Here is a 15,846-nt window from a genome sequence, read left to right on the forward strand (position 1 = left end):
TGATGCTTAAGCACTGACGTTTAGCATGCAGAGGGTGTTAATCATCAGTAAGCAAAGCGGGTTTAGTCAATTGTCTCCATATAGCGACATTTATACATAGCCTCTATATAGCGACACTTACCAGACTTGTAGAAGGTCGTTATATAGCAACACTGAGATAGTTTTCTATAGCGATGTTTTACAAAGAGTGTTTTCCCCCATACCGACCTTTAAAGATAGTTTTTCCCAATGATAATTTTTTCCCTTTTCATACATGTTTGATCCTTTGAAAGAATAAAAGTACAAGAGCATGTGCATTAAGTTTGAAGCTCATATATTCATGTCCAAGTTTGAGATGAAAAAAGTCAATGAAAAGCATTTACATCAATGGCTTCAAAGTCTAGCGCACCAAACAAGTCTATCTCCAACTTTTTACCGATTTGATCTCCTATATCATCATCGTACTCTGGCATCATACATTTACCTAAGACTTGATCATCTTCTTCAATAAAGTGTGGTGATTCTTGATGATCGTCGTCTTCTTCCTCAACATCGTGATCTCCATCTTCCTCCCATATGATGTCATTATGTGCATCTTCCTCTTGGCTCATATTGCGATCTTCATCTTCTTTGCTAGATTTGTTTGGATCAATTGGATCTGGCATTGGTAGTGGCATCTCCATATCCACATCTCTATCTTGAAAATTTTACTTACTTCATGGTGCAAGTTGGATCATGTACCACCATCTTGGATCAAAACGATCCATATGAAAAACCACCTATATTGAAGATAGGTGGCAAATGCCATCAATTATATATATGAAATTATGCTTAAGTACATGTACCAATGGATCTTTAAAAACAAAAGCTTCGATTAATTAAATCATTAGTATGCACCTGCTCACAATGCTCGGGAAGAACAAAAGTATCACTTTTATTAGTCCAAAGTTTGGTGGAGTCTATTGCAAAGAAATCGCTACTGCCTTTCCTCACTGTCGCATGGGGACTGTTGTAAATAGCTCAAAACCATTTTACATCAAGAATGAAAATACTAAATCGTCTGAAATTAATTTCATAGATTTCACATATGGTCCCATAATAATCCAACTGCGAGGAGAGAAGATTGGTATCTGAAGCACTTGCTTGGCTATCTTGTGTGAAGTTAGCCATGACTCCACAATCATACGTGACTCTCTTTGAATTGATGCGATCCACGCGAAAATATCGTCCATATGACCATAATGGACTATACTTTTTGTACTACAAAAGAGCATCATTAAAACAATGAGGATGCATCTATTTTATAGCATATATTGCCACAAATAGTTACTTAATTACGTCAAGAGGTAAGAAACTTACATGCATCATACATCCAGATCATAACTCTCGCTCGTGCTCGTTTATTGTCTCTCCATCGCTTTCGGCTTTACATAGAGCCAGCTGTAGCCAATCAAGTGACATGTGAGTGGGGAGAAGGGCGAGATCCCGTGGATATGGTTGCGATTGCCTGTACATTACTCTGAATCTCTTCATTGCAACTATTCTTTCTGCTTTGGCTGCTTCATATCTCTCAATCCACTTCTGCATCTCCTTGCTATTGAGGATACAAAACTTATTGAATTTCTCCGTTTGCTCTTTGCTCATCTTTCTTTCAATCCCTTTTCCTGGAAACCTCGCCAACGATGCGATCATCATCCTTGTTATGCCAAGCCTGCGGCATATTGGGATCTGTGGATGCAAGAAACTCTGTGATATATACTAATGACTCTTGCATAAGCCATCCCTGTGCCATGCTTTCTTCCAGTCTTTCTCTTTGCCTTACAAATCTCTTCAAATTTTTCATAAATCGCTTGAGAAAAAACATCCACCGACTATGAATGGTACCTGCAATGGCCACCTCATCAACTATGTGCCCAAGCAAGTGCACTTGAGCTGTCATAATGCTCGAGGGAAAGTGCTTCTCAAGCAAGCATACAGCTTCGATGGAGTCTACCGTAGCCTTCTCGATGCTCAATATGGAGATCTCTTTTTGAGATATCCACCTATTTCACATGCCCATGTAAGATATATTCATATTCAACTTGAATTGAAGAAAATGCAATCAATGCGATTTGATAGTAAGCATATATGCCTCACAATACCACTGATCTTGAATATAGCATTTCTAACATCTTCTTGTAAGTACTCGTTTGTAATTGGGAGGTGAACTATTAAAGCAACAAAGAAGTCATGTCAATAATATAACATTATCATAATTACACTAATGCATCATGACTATCGGTACACTAATCCTACATCTTAGAATACCTATAAGACCTTGTGCCAATCATAGGACTTGAGACCGCTAAGCTTATTGTCCAATGCTCCTTTCAAGTAATGCATATATTCTGTGGGTGTTCAAAAAGAGGCAATGTCCGCCTTGACCGCTGTCTCCTCTCTCTTGGAGAGGATCCATGTTGCTTTCGAAAGGACAACTTTGTGAGCACGCACTTGGGGCCACAAACGAGGCATCCTATTCATAGCGCACAAGTCTTCTCACACTCCTCTTGAGTCTTTGGAACCCACCAAGTGTGCCTAAATAGTAGCCCCCACATTCTTGAAGATATGCATGGGATCCAAGAGATGATTGATTTGCAACCGACCCCAATAAGGAAGCTCATGAAAGATGGATAGCCTCTTCATACCACGAGGAGGCTCCTCTCCATTTACCCTCCAAGCCTAAATCCAATCACTTGCCTTCAAATACGGTGGTGGTGGATCAAGTTGACCTCCATGCGCGAGATGGTCCAGTGGAAGGTATCGAGCATGACCTTCATAAATATTTTCCTCATATGTTTGGAGTGTCGTGCAAGCAGTTTCAAACCCGATCCACAAATAGGACAAGCATGGTACCCACTTGTAACAAGTCTTGCACGCGTGCATGAATGTGTTAGTATAAGACATGCATGCAAAAGAGAGTCATAAAAGCATAATCCTATATTATACATGTAAAGACACAACCACGCACCTACGCACTCTCCATATCATGGGTAGTCATGCATGGTCCACATCAAGATTCCCCCGACCAAAATGTCATTGGTATATCTAGGAGTTTTGGAAATATCAAAGACTCGCACTCCTCTCCATAAGATCTGCAACTTCTCTATCAAAGGTGTGTTGAGATATCGAGCTCCACTCGCGATATGCTAGGGTGACTGTTGTGCATTTATGTCACCGACTTGTTAGCTGGAGATGCGGTTGGTACACCGCCCACGAATAATAGCTGGATGATAGCTATCCTTATCTACTCTAGTTTGTGGCTCAGTTAGTATGCCACCTTAGTTAGTTGAGTTTGGTTTGAGACCCACATATAGGGTTCTTCTATTTTCTTTGTACTAGAGTTCTTTTGGCTTTCACAACTAAGAAGAGGAAAACTGTTTTCAGCCTCCACCTTTGTGTGTATTCCCCCAATTGTTCATGTGAGAAAGCCGCAAGTGAGACTCCTTCCCTCTCTCCCACTATCTTCACATGGTATCAGAGCCTTGTTCGTGGTAAGGAGCTCAAGAAAGCAAGCCAAGTTCGTGGTGTCCTGGTAAGAGGACCAGTGTTGCTTTCCTATTTCGAGTTTGGGAGCAAATCTCTGCAGGTAGCACAGCCAGAAGTGCAAGAGTGCACTGTCTCAGATTGAGATGCCCTTCGCGGTGTGGCGAGAGCGCAGTATATGCTACGGGAGTGGGCAAAGCCCTTAGTGACGTTATTTTTCTGATTCGAGGTCATTTCGCGGCCCGTTTTGGGGACGGAAGTTCTGCGCAGGCACTCAGAAAAAGGCCCTGTTTTTGCTGTGCGACCACTATTCTGCGGGTCGGTGAAAAGTTGCCGCAGAAATTGCATCGTATGCCTTTGTGCAGAGATATTGGGAGTTGTAGATTCATGCTTGTTGCCTGTTGATGCAAAATCGTCACTAGGAAGTGACTGTGTGGTGAAATACCACTTTCGTCAGTTTTGCAGTTCTGCCCGTGTGAGGCAAAAGCTGTGTTTTTTGCAGTGACAGAATATTTTGCAGTGTTCTGTAATGGCATCTGATTCTCTTTCACAGATTGTCACTGAAAAGCTTGACAAGAACAACTTCCAGGCATGGAAGTTTAGAATGACGAATTTCTTGATGGGAAAAGGCTATTGGGAGTTCATTACAGGAAATGAAGAAGAACCTGTTCTTCCTAATGTTCCCAGTCAACAGGAAATGTAGGCATTCAAAGGATGGCATGAGAGAGCCAGGAAAGTTATGTACTGGTTGTCTATCAGTATTTCGGACTCCATGATTGTGCATATTCACAGGATGCAAGTACGCCAAAGGAGGCATGGGATACTTTGGCAAAAATGTACAGCACAAATACGCAAGCCAGGAAAATGCAGCTCAAGCAGGAGCTACACAATGTGCAGAGAGAAAACATGAGCATCAATGACTACCACATGAAGGTGAAGAAAATTGCGGATGCACTTGCTTCCATTGGGTCGCCAATGGATGATGACAATTTGGTTTCTGTGACCTTGAATGGTCTAGGAAAGGATTATGCACAATCGCGGACATCCATTGCCGCCCGTGAAAAATTTCCGGATTTTGAGGAGTTGATTGCTCTTCTAATTTCTAAAGAGCAGAGAAATGGGTGTGGATCTTCTTCAACAGGAACTTCAAAAGAAACTGTCTTCTACTCAAATGCTGGCAGAGGTAGAGGCAGAGGTAGAGGAGGCCGATCTGCAGGCCGTAGTAGAAATCAGAATATGCAGCAAACGTAAGAAAACCAGTCCTATGCAGGAGGACGTGGTAACTCTAGAGGCAGGGGGAGCCAAAGAGGTCGTGGTGGATGGCAGAGAGGCCAAAAATGCAAACAGCAATGTTGAATGCTACTATTGTGGCAAAATGGGTCATATGGCTAAGGACTGCTATAAAAAGCAGAATGACATTATGACTGGAAAATTGCAGCAAGGCAATTATGCATCTTCTAGTAGGTAGGGTGATGACAGAAATGAGCATCTATTTATGGTGCAGCATATGACCAATTCTGTGACAAGTACAGAAGAACGAAATGATGTGTGGTATGTTGACTCAGGTGCGTCAAACCACATGACAGGTCATGCAGAATGGATGCAAGATGCAAGGAAAATGGAAAAACTAGGATTTGTGGAGACTGGTGATGATACTGCACATCCTATTGTGCAGATTGGCAAAATTCCTTTGTCTATGCAGGATGGGAAAAAGAAATACTTGTCTGATGTATTTCATGTCCCGAACATCACCAAGAACCTGGTTTCTTTTGGTCAGATGGTTGAGCAGGGCTTGCAGGTCAGATTTAATCCTCATGGATGCTTTGTTGAGGATATGAAAAATAATGGTCGCTTGATAGCAAAAGGAAAGAAGAAGGGCAGGATGTTTACGTTGGATGCGGACATGCCTGAATTGAGTGCAGCAATGTTTGCACATGGGACCGGTGTAGTTGCAGATATTGATATCTGGCACAAACGCATTGGTCATGTTAATATACAGCGACTTAAATCAATGCAAGCCCAAAATATTGTTGCAGGATTGCCTAAATTCAAGGTTGCAGAAATGCACAAGGTTTGTGAAGCCTGTCAATTTGGGAAACAGGTAAGGAAACCTTTTCCTAGGCATGTTCAAGAGAGTAAAAAGCCATTGGAATTAATTCACTCTGATGTGTGGACTACAAAAGCTGCATCTATTGGAGGCTGTCACTATTTTGTCACATTTATTGATGACTTCAGCAGAAAACTGTGGGTGTATTTTATGAAAAAGAAAAGTGAAGTGTTTGGGCACTTCAAAGCTTTCAAAGCTATGGTTGAAAAAGAAACAGGCCTGCAAATAAAATGCCTAAGGTCAGATGGAGGGGGAGAGTACCTCTCAAATGAGTTTGCAAGGTTCTTGCAGGAGCATGGTATAAAGCAGCAATATTCATGCAGTCATACCCCACAGCAAAATGGAATTGCAGAAAGAAAAAACAGGTTCTTTTGGCTTTCACAACTAAGAAGAGGAAAACTGTTTTCAGCCTCCACCTTTGTGTGTATTCCCCCAATTGTTCATGTGAGAAAGCCGCAAGTGAGACTCCTTCCCTCTCTCCCACTATCTTCACATGGTATCAGAGCCTTGTTCGTGGTAAGGAGCTCAAGAAAGAAAGCCAAGTTCGTGGTGTCCTAGTAAGAGGACCAGTGTTGCTTTCCTATTTCGAGTTTGGGAGCAAATCTCTGCAGGTAGCACAGCCAGAAGTGCAAGAGTGCACTGTCTCAGATTGAGATGCCCTTCGCGGTGTGGCGAGAGCGCAGTATATGTTGCGGGTATGGGCGAAGCCCTCAATGACGTTATTTCTCTGATTCGAGGTCATTTCCGTTTTGGAGACGGAAGTTCTCCGCAGGCACTCAGAAAAAGGCCCTATTTTTGATGTGCGACCACTGTTCTGCGGGTCGGTGAAAAGTTGCCACAGAAATTGCATCGTATGCCTTTGTGCAGAGACATTGGGAGTTGCAGATTCATGCTTGTTGCCTGTTGATGCAAAATCGTCACTAGGAAGTGACTGTGTCGTGAAATACCACTTTCGTCAGTTTTGCAGATCTGCCCATGTGAGGCAAAAGCTGTGTTTTTTGCAGTGACAGAATATTTTGCAGTGCTCTGTAATGGCATCTGATTCTCTTTCACAAATTATCACTGAAAAGCTTCACAAGAACAACTTCCAGGCATGGAAGTTTAGAATGACGAATTTCTTGATGGGAAAAGGCTATTGGGAGTTCATTACAGGAAATGAAGAAGAACCTGTTCTTCCTAATGTTCCCAGTCAACAGGAAATGCAGGCATTCAAAGGATGGCATGAGAGAGCCAGGAAAGTTATGTACTGGCTGTCTATCAGTATTTCGGACTCCATGATTGTGCATATTCAGGATGCAAGTACGCCAAAGGAGGCATGGGATACTTTGGCAAAAATGTACAGCACAAATACACAAGCCAGGAAAATGCAGCTCAAGCAGGAGCTGCACAATGTGCAGAGAGAAAACATGAGCATCAATGACTACCACATGAAGGTGAAGAAAATTGCGGATGCACTTGCTTCCATTGGGTCGCCAGTGGATGATGACGATTTGGTTTCTGTGACCTTGAATGGTCTAGGAAAGGATTATGCACAATTCCGGACATCCATTGCCGTCCGTGAAAAATTTCCAGATTTTGAGGAGTTGATTGCTCTTCTAATTTCTGAAGAGCAGAGAAATGGGGGTGCATCTTCTTTAGCAGGAACTTCAAAAGAAACTGTCTTCTACTCAAATGCTAGCAGAGGTAGAGGCAGAGGTAGAGGAGGCCGATCTGCAAGCCATGGTAGAAATCAAAATATGCAGCAAACGCAAGAAAACCAGTCCTATGTAGGAGGACGTGGTAACTCTAGAGGCAGGGGGAGCCAAAGAGGCCGTGGTGGATGGCAGAGAGGCCAAAATGCAAACAGCAATGTTGAATGCTAAATGGAAAAACCAGGATTTGTGGAGACTGGTGATGATACTGCACATCCTATTGTGCAGATTGGCAAAATTCCTTTGTCTATGCAGGATGGGAAAAAGAAATACTTGTCTGATGTATTTCATGTTCCGAACATCACCAAGAACCTGGTTTCTGTTGGTCAAATGGTTGAGCAGGGCTTGCAGGTCAGATTTAATCCTCATGGATGCTTTGTTGAGGATATGAAAAATAATGGTCGCTTGATAGCAAAAGGAAAGAAGAAGGGCAGGATGTTTACGTTGGATGCGGACATGCCTGAATTGAGTGCAGCAATGTTTGCACATGGGACCGGTGTAGTTGCAGATATTGATATCTGGCACAAACGCATTGGTCATGTTAATATACAGCGACTTAAATCAATGCAAGCCCAAAATATTGTTACAGGATTACCTAAATTCAAGGTTGCAGAAATGCACAAGGTTTGTGAAGCCTGTCAATTTGGGAAACAGGTAAGGAAACCTTTTCCTAGGCATGTTCAAGAGAGTAAAAAGCCATTGGAATTAATCCACTCTGATGTGTGGACTACAAAAGCTGCATCTATTGGAGGCTGTCACTATTTTGTCACATTTATTGATGACTTCAACAGAAAACTGTGGGTGTATTTTATAAAAAAGAAAAGTGAAGTGTTTGGGCACTTCAAAGCTTTCAAAGCTATGGTTGAAAAAGAAACAGGCCTGCAAATAAAATGCCTAAGGTCAGATGGAGGGGGAGAGTACCTCTCAAATGAGTTTGCAAGGTTCTTGCAGGAGCATGGTATAAAGCAGCAATATTCATGCAGTCATACCCCACAGCAAAATGGAATTGCAGAAAGAAAAAACAGGCATATTGGAGAGGTATCTCGGGCTATGCTAAATGAAAAAGATCTACCAGATTATTATTGGGCTGAAGCAGTTGCTACAGTAGTCTATATAATGAACAGGACTCCCACTGCGGCAATACATGGCATGACGCCAGAGGAGATGTATACTGGTAGGAAACCAGATATTTCTCATTTGAAGATTTTTGGTTGCATTGCCTATGTCCATGTGCCAGATGAGTTGAGGTCCAAGTTGGATCCAAAAGCTAAGAAGTGCATCTTTATTGGTTATTCTTTGCAGCAGAAAGGATATAGATGCTATAACCCTTCTACACGTAAGTTCACAATGAGCAGAGATGTTGTTTTTGATGAGATGAGCAGCTGATATAAACTAGTAAATGTGATGATTGATGTAGATGCACAAAATGGTAATGCTGCACAGAATGCATAGGAGCAATCACAAAATATCAGTGGACCTGGAGTGTCCTCTACCAGTGGTTCACATACTTTGCCATGGACAGGCAGATTGAGATCAGGAGAATCCCCTCAAAGCAATGCAGAGAGTGGTACACAAGTATCACAAAAAGGAAAAGAGAAGGTAGATCAGCCCATGTTTGATGTGAATGCAGGTCACTCTTGTGTGGATGGTGAATCCAGTGGCTCAGAACAGAGCATTGATGATGAGTTGGGTATTCCTTCTGTTGTTACACCTGGAGTAAGGAAGACCAGGGATGTTTTGAGAGCACCTGGAAGTGAGCCTATTTTGCGCAGGTCTACCAGGGTCAGGTATTCTGTGGATAGGCTGAAATATGATGGATTTACAGCCATTCACTATGCCTATATGGTCAAAGTGATACAGGAACTAGAACCCACTTCTTTTGAGCAAGCCATGGGAAATGAAAAATGGGAGAAAGCCATGGATGAAGAAATGGATGCCTTGGATGCAAATGCTACATGGGAATTGGTGCGAATTGGTGCCTTTGCCTAAAGACAAGAATGCAATTGGCTGTAAGTGGGTTTATAAGATCAAGCACAATGCAGATGGTTCTGTGAATAGATACAAGGCAAGATTAGTTGTCAAGGGGTATGCACAGACATATGGCATTGATTATGAAGAAACTTTCAGCCCGGTTGCAAGGATGGCAATCGTAAGAGCAGCCATTGCTATGGCTGCATCAAAGGGATGGTCTTTACATCAGATGGATGTAAAGAATGCCTTCTTGCATGGTGATTTGCAAGAAGAGGTCTTTATGGAGCAGCCAGTAGGTTATGTTCATGCTATTCATCCTGAGCTTGTTTGTAGGTTGAAGAAAGCCTTGTATGGCTTGAAGCAAGCACCTAAAGCATGGTCTGACAAGATAGGACAGTATCTTGTCACTATTGGCTTTCAGATTTCCAAGGCAGATTTCTCACTCTATGTGAGAAAAACAGAGAAAGGAATTATGCTGCTTGTCATTTATGTTGATGATTTGATCATCACAGGTGATAGTGATGAAGATATCCTTCATGTGAAAATGCTATTGAGGCAGAAGTTTGAGATGAAGGATTTGGGAGAGCTGCGTTATTTCTTGGGTATTGAGGTGATTAGATCACGAAGTGGGATACAGCTCTTACAGAGGCAACATGGATTGGACATGCTGTCCAAATATGGGATGACAGGCTGTAAGCCTATTTATTTCAGTTCCTTTGGAGCAGAATGTGAAGCTGAGTGCAGATGCAGGTGAGCTTCTGGAAGACCCTACTATGTACAGACGCATAGTAGGAAGTTTGATTTACATGACTATTACCAGGCCAGGATTTGAGCTATGCTGTTGGGTTGGTAAGTCAGTTTATGCAGGCTCCAAGGAAACCGCATTTGGATGCGGCTAGACGCATACTCAGGTATGTGAAGTCCACATTGCAGTATGGACTATTTTATGAGGCTGGGGTTCAGATACAGTTGCATGGATACACTGATGCTGATCGGGCTGGTAGTATTTCTGATAGGCGATCTACCAGTGGATATGTGTTCTCTTTTGGGAGTGCTGCAGTCACTTGGAGCAGCAAGAAACAGCCTACAGTTGCCTTGTCGAGCACAGAGGCTGAGTACAGAGGTGCAGCAATGGCTGCATGTGAGGTAGCTTGGTTGCATAAGCTACTCTATGATATGCATCAGTCTACAGATGGGCCGGTTGTCATTTATTGTGACAACATGAGTAGTATACATTTGGCAAAGAACCCAGTCTTTCATGCCAGAACAAAGCACATTGAGGTGCATTATCACTATGTGCGGGAGAAGGTTTTACTAGGTCTTATTGATCTAGTTTATGTCAGCACAGAGGATCAGGTAGCTGACATATTCATGAAAGCATTGGGCACAGAGAAGCTGCGCAAGCTCAGAGACCTGCTTGGTGTGCAGGAATTGGGATTGAGCTCGAGGGGGAGTGTTGAGATATCGAGCTCCACTCGCAATATGCCAGGGTGACTGTTGTGCATTTATGTCATCGACTTGTTAGCTGGAGATGCAGTTGGTACACCACCCATGAATAATAGCTGGATGATAGCTATCCTTATCTACTCTAGTTTGTGGCTCAGTTAGTATGCCACCTTAGTTAGTTGACTTTGGTTTGAGACCCACATATAGGGTTCTTCTATTTTCTTTGTACTAGAGTTCTTTTGGCTTTCACAACTAAGAAGAGGAAAACTATTTTCAGCCTCCACCTTTGTGTGTATTCCCCCAATTGTTCATGTGAGAAAGCCGCAAGTGAGACTCCTTCCCTCTCTCCCACTATCTTCACAAGGAAAAGTTCTAAAATATCTTTGAAGATTGAATTAATTGTATTGGATTTTAAAATTGCTGAATGATAGCGAAAGTGAGAGAGGGAGAGAGAGAGGAGTGCACACAATATAGCTATCTATATACTATGTTGTATTGAACATGAACATGAATATATACATGTGAACCACCTTAGGGTTAGGGTTTTTCACTAATGCCCTAGAGGTATGGTGCAATTTTCACCATCCCCAATAGCCCCTCTTAAATTGAACTAGGTAAGTAGAGTGTGCATGTATAAGACCTTTTTGTGGATTTCATTTGGTGCATATGATAGTGTTGGGATATATGTGATCAAGGGCTTGCTAGGTGCATGTGTGCATCTACTAGCATATGGTTGTGTATGTGTGTGTGTAGAAGAGGCACACTTAGTGCCATAGACCATGACATAGGTGATGATGTAATTCAAAGGCCCCCACATGGGGTGGTGCATATGATTGTGGAGTTCCTATGATTTAGGAGCTACCTCCATTGATGTAGGAGAGGTGCCATTGATTCAGGACACCCTCTCTCCATTTCTATAAAAGAGGGACTTCCCTCTCACAATGAATAGAACACCCATTTGAATATCTCATGTGTTCTCACTCACCTCCATGATGAGGCTCTCCTCTCTTCCCAAGTTCCAACATTTGGTATTAGAGCCTCCTTGAGTCCCTAGCCCATTGTAGCTTCAATATGCCACCTCATCATCTTCTTCTCCACCCTCCATCTTCTTCTTCATTTTTTCCCTCTTTCTCTCCAGATTTTTCTTAGCTTCATTCTCCTCCATTAAGCGACCATTCCTAGAGCCCTTTGAGCTAAAGTTTCCTCTCTTAGGGTGCACCTTTGACACCAAGCAATTAGAGAGAGATGCCCTCTACAACCTGTGCCGACATAATCTTTGCTCGCCATACTTTCAAGAAATTTTGCAACTGACGTGATATTTCACCAATTCCTCTTAGATACAAGGGGATGACACTATGAGCTTGCTGCTCATGAAATTTGAGCTCAAATGCTTGTTGGAATAAGGAGAAACGAGCAAAAGACTAGTCAGAGAAGGCGCTACTAACATGAGCAATGCTATGCATTTTTTAAGCAATCCTCTTTGCTAAAATTAGTCCTTAATAATAGCTTCCATTTGCCTTTGAAAGCCCTCTCAAAGCTTTTCTCTTCACCTTCAATTACACCCTCCAATTTTAGACTGCTCAATTTGGGGGTAACAGTGATATCTGCTTCTAAGATGAACCATTGAATATGGTTAAGTGCTAGAAAGTTTCATTATTATCTTAGTTATCTTTGGTCTTTTGGATTTTTGACCATTGGAAGTGATCTGAGGCATTTTTCAATCTTATCTTTGGAGCACTATCCAGTAGTTCCACAGTTTTGGTAAATGCTCATAATACATTTATGATTTGAATATGCTCGAATGCTATTTTTTGAAGCAATAGGCACTGTATTTCCTTTATTTTTAGAGTTTGAGGTATCTAACTATCTCTCCAACCAATTATACTTGTGAAGGAGACTTATTTGTAAGGGACTAGACACTCCCACATTAGTTGTAAGACCTTCCCAATATACCTTCAGTCAGTGTTAGTGAAGAATTGAGGACTCAGGCCATGTTCCTTTAACATTGATTATGTATCTCAGAGGAAAGCATTCCAAAAGAAGCCTATAATGAGAGTAAAGCCCTATAATGGTGAATATTTCATCAAGATGAACACCAAGAAAAAGATATGTGCCTTTTGTGGAGTACACCCAATCATACTATGGAGTATTGCCACCTAAAAAGGTTTTCTCTATAGCTGCTCTCCAAGAGCCAAGCCTAAGAAGAGAGGAATGACTCCCAAGAGAATGAAGCATTTCATGTGAAGAAGAGTTGCATCAACAACAAAGAAAATCTTGCTGAAGGAAAGACTCCATCAACAAATGAAGAATCAAACTTTGTGGTAGAAGATAAAGAATATGCCTTTTGAGCATTTTGTCTTTTGAATTTTATTTATCATCACTTGATCAATTTTTTAGGTTCTCTGCCTGGAATAGTACTTCAAAAAGAATGTTATGTGTTTTGTGTTTTGTAAATCACCTCTGGTCACCATATGATGTAGGCCATATGTGATGCGTGTTTGCTCCAATGGTGCCTCTTGCAAACATGAGAAACTAGGTCCACACAAAGGCCTATGATTAATCCTTGTACATGCAAGAGAGATAACCATTTTGGGGGGTCTATCCCATTTTTGTAAACCTTGACCCTTGGGCACCTTTGCTAGCATGAGATCCTAGCCATAGATTTATCCTTGACCACCATGAGATGGCATGAGAAACTATGTGACTAGATGAATCCTTGACATAGCAAGAGGCAAACCCTTGAAGGGGCGTATGTTGGGATATATGTGATCAAGGGCTTGCTAGGTGCATGTGTGCATCCACTAGTAGTCATTTGGTTGTGTGTGTGTGTGTGTGTAGAAGAGGCACACTTAGTGCCGTAGACCCTGACACAGGTGATGATGTAATGCAAAGGCGGGATGGTGCATATGATTGTGGAGTTCCTATGATTTAGGAGCTACCTCCATTGATGTAGGAGAGGTGCCATTGATTTAGGACACCCTCTCTCCATTTCTATACACAATGAATAGAACACCCATTTGAATATCTCATGTGTTCTCACTCACCTCCATGATGAAGCTCTCCTCTCTCCCCAAGTTCCAACCGATAGCATCCAAAACTGAAAAGAAGCCTGAAAAAGAAATCAGAGTAGTATGTGTTGGAAAAGAGCAAGCTGAGCAAAATGGAGACAAGAAGATGGACACAAATGAAGAACTGTCTCATAGAATGAAGAGAAATGAGGGCCATATGTAGGCTACCTCTACATCCACACTGACATCATAGATGACCTCATACCAAAGGCCACCAAGCTCCTAGAATCTCTCCCCTATCCTCTAGAAGCATCTAGCTCCACCTAACACACCTAACTGCCCCTCTAGCACACACATAGGATCACAAGTGTGCTTATGGAGAGGTAGGACATTGACAAACCCCAACAAACCCCCCCTCAAGGGATTGCCTCAAGCTATGTCAAGGATATAGCTAGCACAAGGTGTCACATGCCATCTCATGGTGGTCATGGATCTATCAATGGCTAGGATCTCAAGCTAGTAAGGGTTCCCATGGGTGTAAGGTATACAGAGTGGGGAACACAACCCCCCCCAATGGTTATCTCCCTTGCATGTACAAACAAAATGTCTGCAAGAGGTACCATGAGGGCAAAAAACAAAACCCCCCCTAATGGTTATCTCCCCTGCATGTACAAACACAAGTCTACAGGAGGTACCAAGGGGACAACACATACTCACATGGTCTACATCATAGGTGACCAGAGGTGAGGACAAAGAACACACAGTTTATTACAATCATTTTGGAGGACTATCTAGGCAGAGTAGTGGAGCTCAAAAAACATACTCATCATCTCCTGCATGATGTGGGCTTGACAAGAAGCCTCTTCTTGTAGCAAAGCAAAATATCCATGTCAAGGCAAGGTCTTACCACATGGGCAGTGTCTAGTGCCTTATAAGATGGTACCATGATAAAAGAAGTAAAACAAGTGGATCTGAAAATCATATCCTTCGAGAGAACAATTATCTTGTCATCTCCATAGTTGTGTAGAGAAGCATATCTTAGGTATTTGACCTTCTTGTACTTGGAGTCAAATGAAGGTGCCATGAGAGGGTAGATCTCTATCAAACTGATCTGATATAGTCAAGCAATAATAAATGTAACTTTGACAGTCAAATCTTTGAAGAAATGCTGACCTTTGACCACAATTTTTTTAATGCATATGCTTGTAAAACTGTCAAACTGTAGGAAGGTGTTCCAAAGATGCAACTCAAATGTGCTCTAAATCACATCCAATGATCAAAGATCCTAAAGAAAAAAGATAACTGATATAATTCCAGAACTTTCTATCATGAAACCTCTGGAAATAGTTGCAAGCGGAAAGAGAGATCACAGTTATCCCCAAATCGAGCAGTTTGAGGCTAGAGGCCAAAATTGGAGCAACAAAGTGAAGCACTCAAGGGGCTTTCTAGAGCAAAAGAAAGCTCTCACTAAGGAGAAGATCCAGCACAAAGGTTGGGCGAAATGGTGTGCTATTTTGCCCGGGGGAGCTACTGCAGTCTGAGTCTGTATTTTGACGTTTTCTCCCTCATTACTAAACCAAATGGGCTGCAAAGTGACTCAAAATGATCGTCTTAAGGTTGCGCATCTTCTCCTAAGAGGGCTCAAGAAATGGTGCAACAGGCAAGGAGTATTCTGCAACAAAGATATGGCAAAAAACTACGCTATTCGGGCTACATAGAGACAATGTCGAGAAATCCTCTGGGGAGTATGGTCGCCTATGTCTAGGGGTTCTCCATCTCCAAGGGCTCGAGCAATAGTCGATTGTAGGTGTAGAATTCGACACTCCAAGAGGTGGGTTGAAAGGGGGAAGAATGGTGAAGAGGGTGGAGGTGGAGAAGAAGATGATGAGGTGGTGGGATCAGGCTCAAGGAGGCTGGTACTGCTCTGATACCATGATGGAGAATTGAAGGGAAAGCATGAAGTGAACACAAAATGAGAATTCTTGCTTATTGGAATGAAGAAAGGTGAGGTTCATATGTAGGCACCTCTTACATGATCACTGACATCACTGATGACCTCTAACCAAGGCTCCACAATCATCTCCTCAATTTGTGGGAATCAATCCCTACATCAGTGGGATTC

Source organism: Dipteris shenzhenensis, chromosome 12 (genome assembly GCF_047967505.1).
Source record: "Dipteris shenzhenensis isolate YYH24624 ecotype China chromosome 12, Dip_SZ_1.0, whole genome shotgun sequence".
In the NCBI taxonomy this organism is placed as follows: Eukaryota; Viridiplantae; Streptophyta; class Polypodiopsida; order Gleicheniales; family Dipteridaceae; genus Dipteris; species Dipteris shenzhenensis.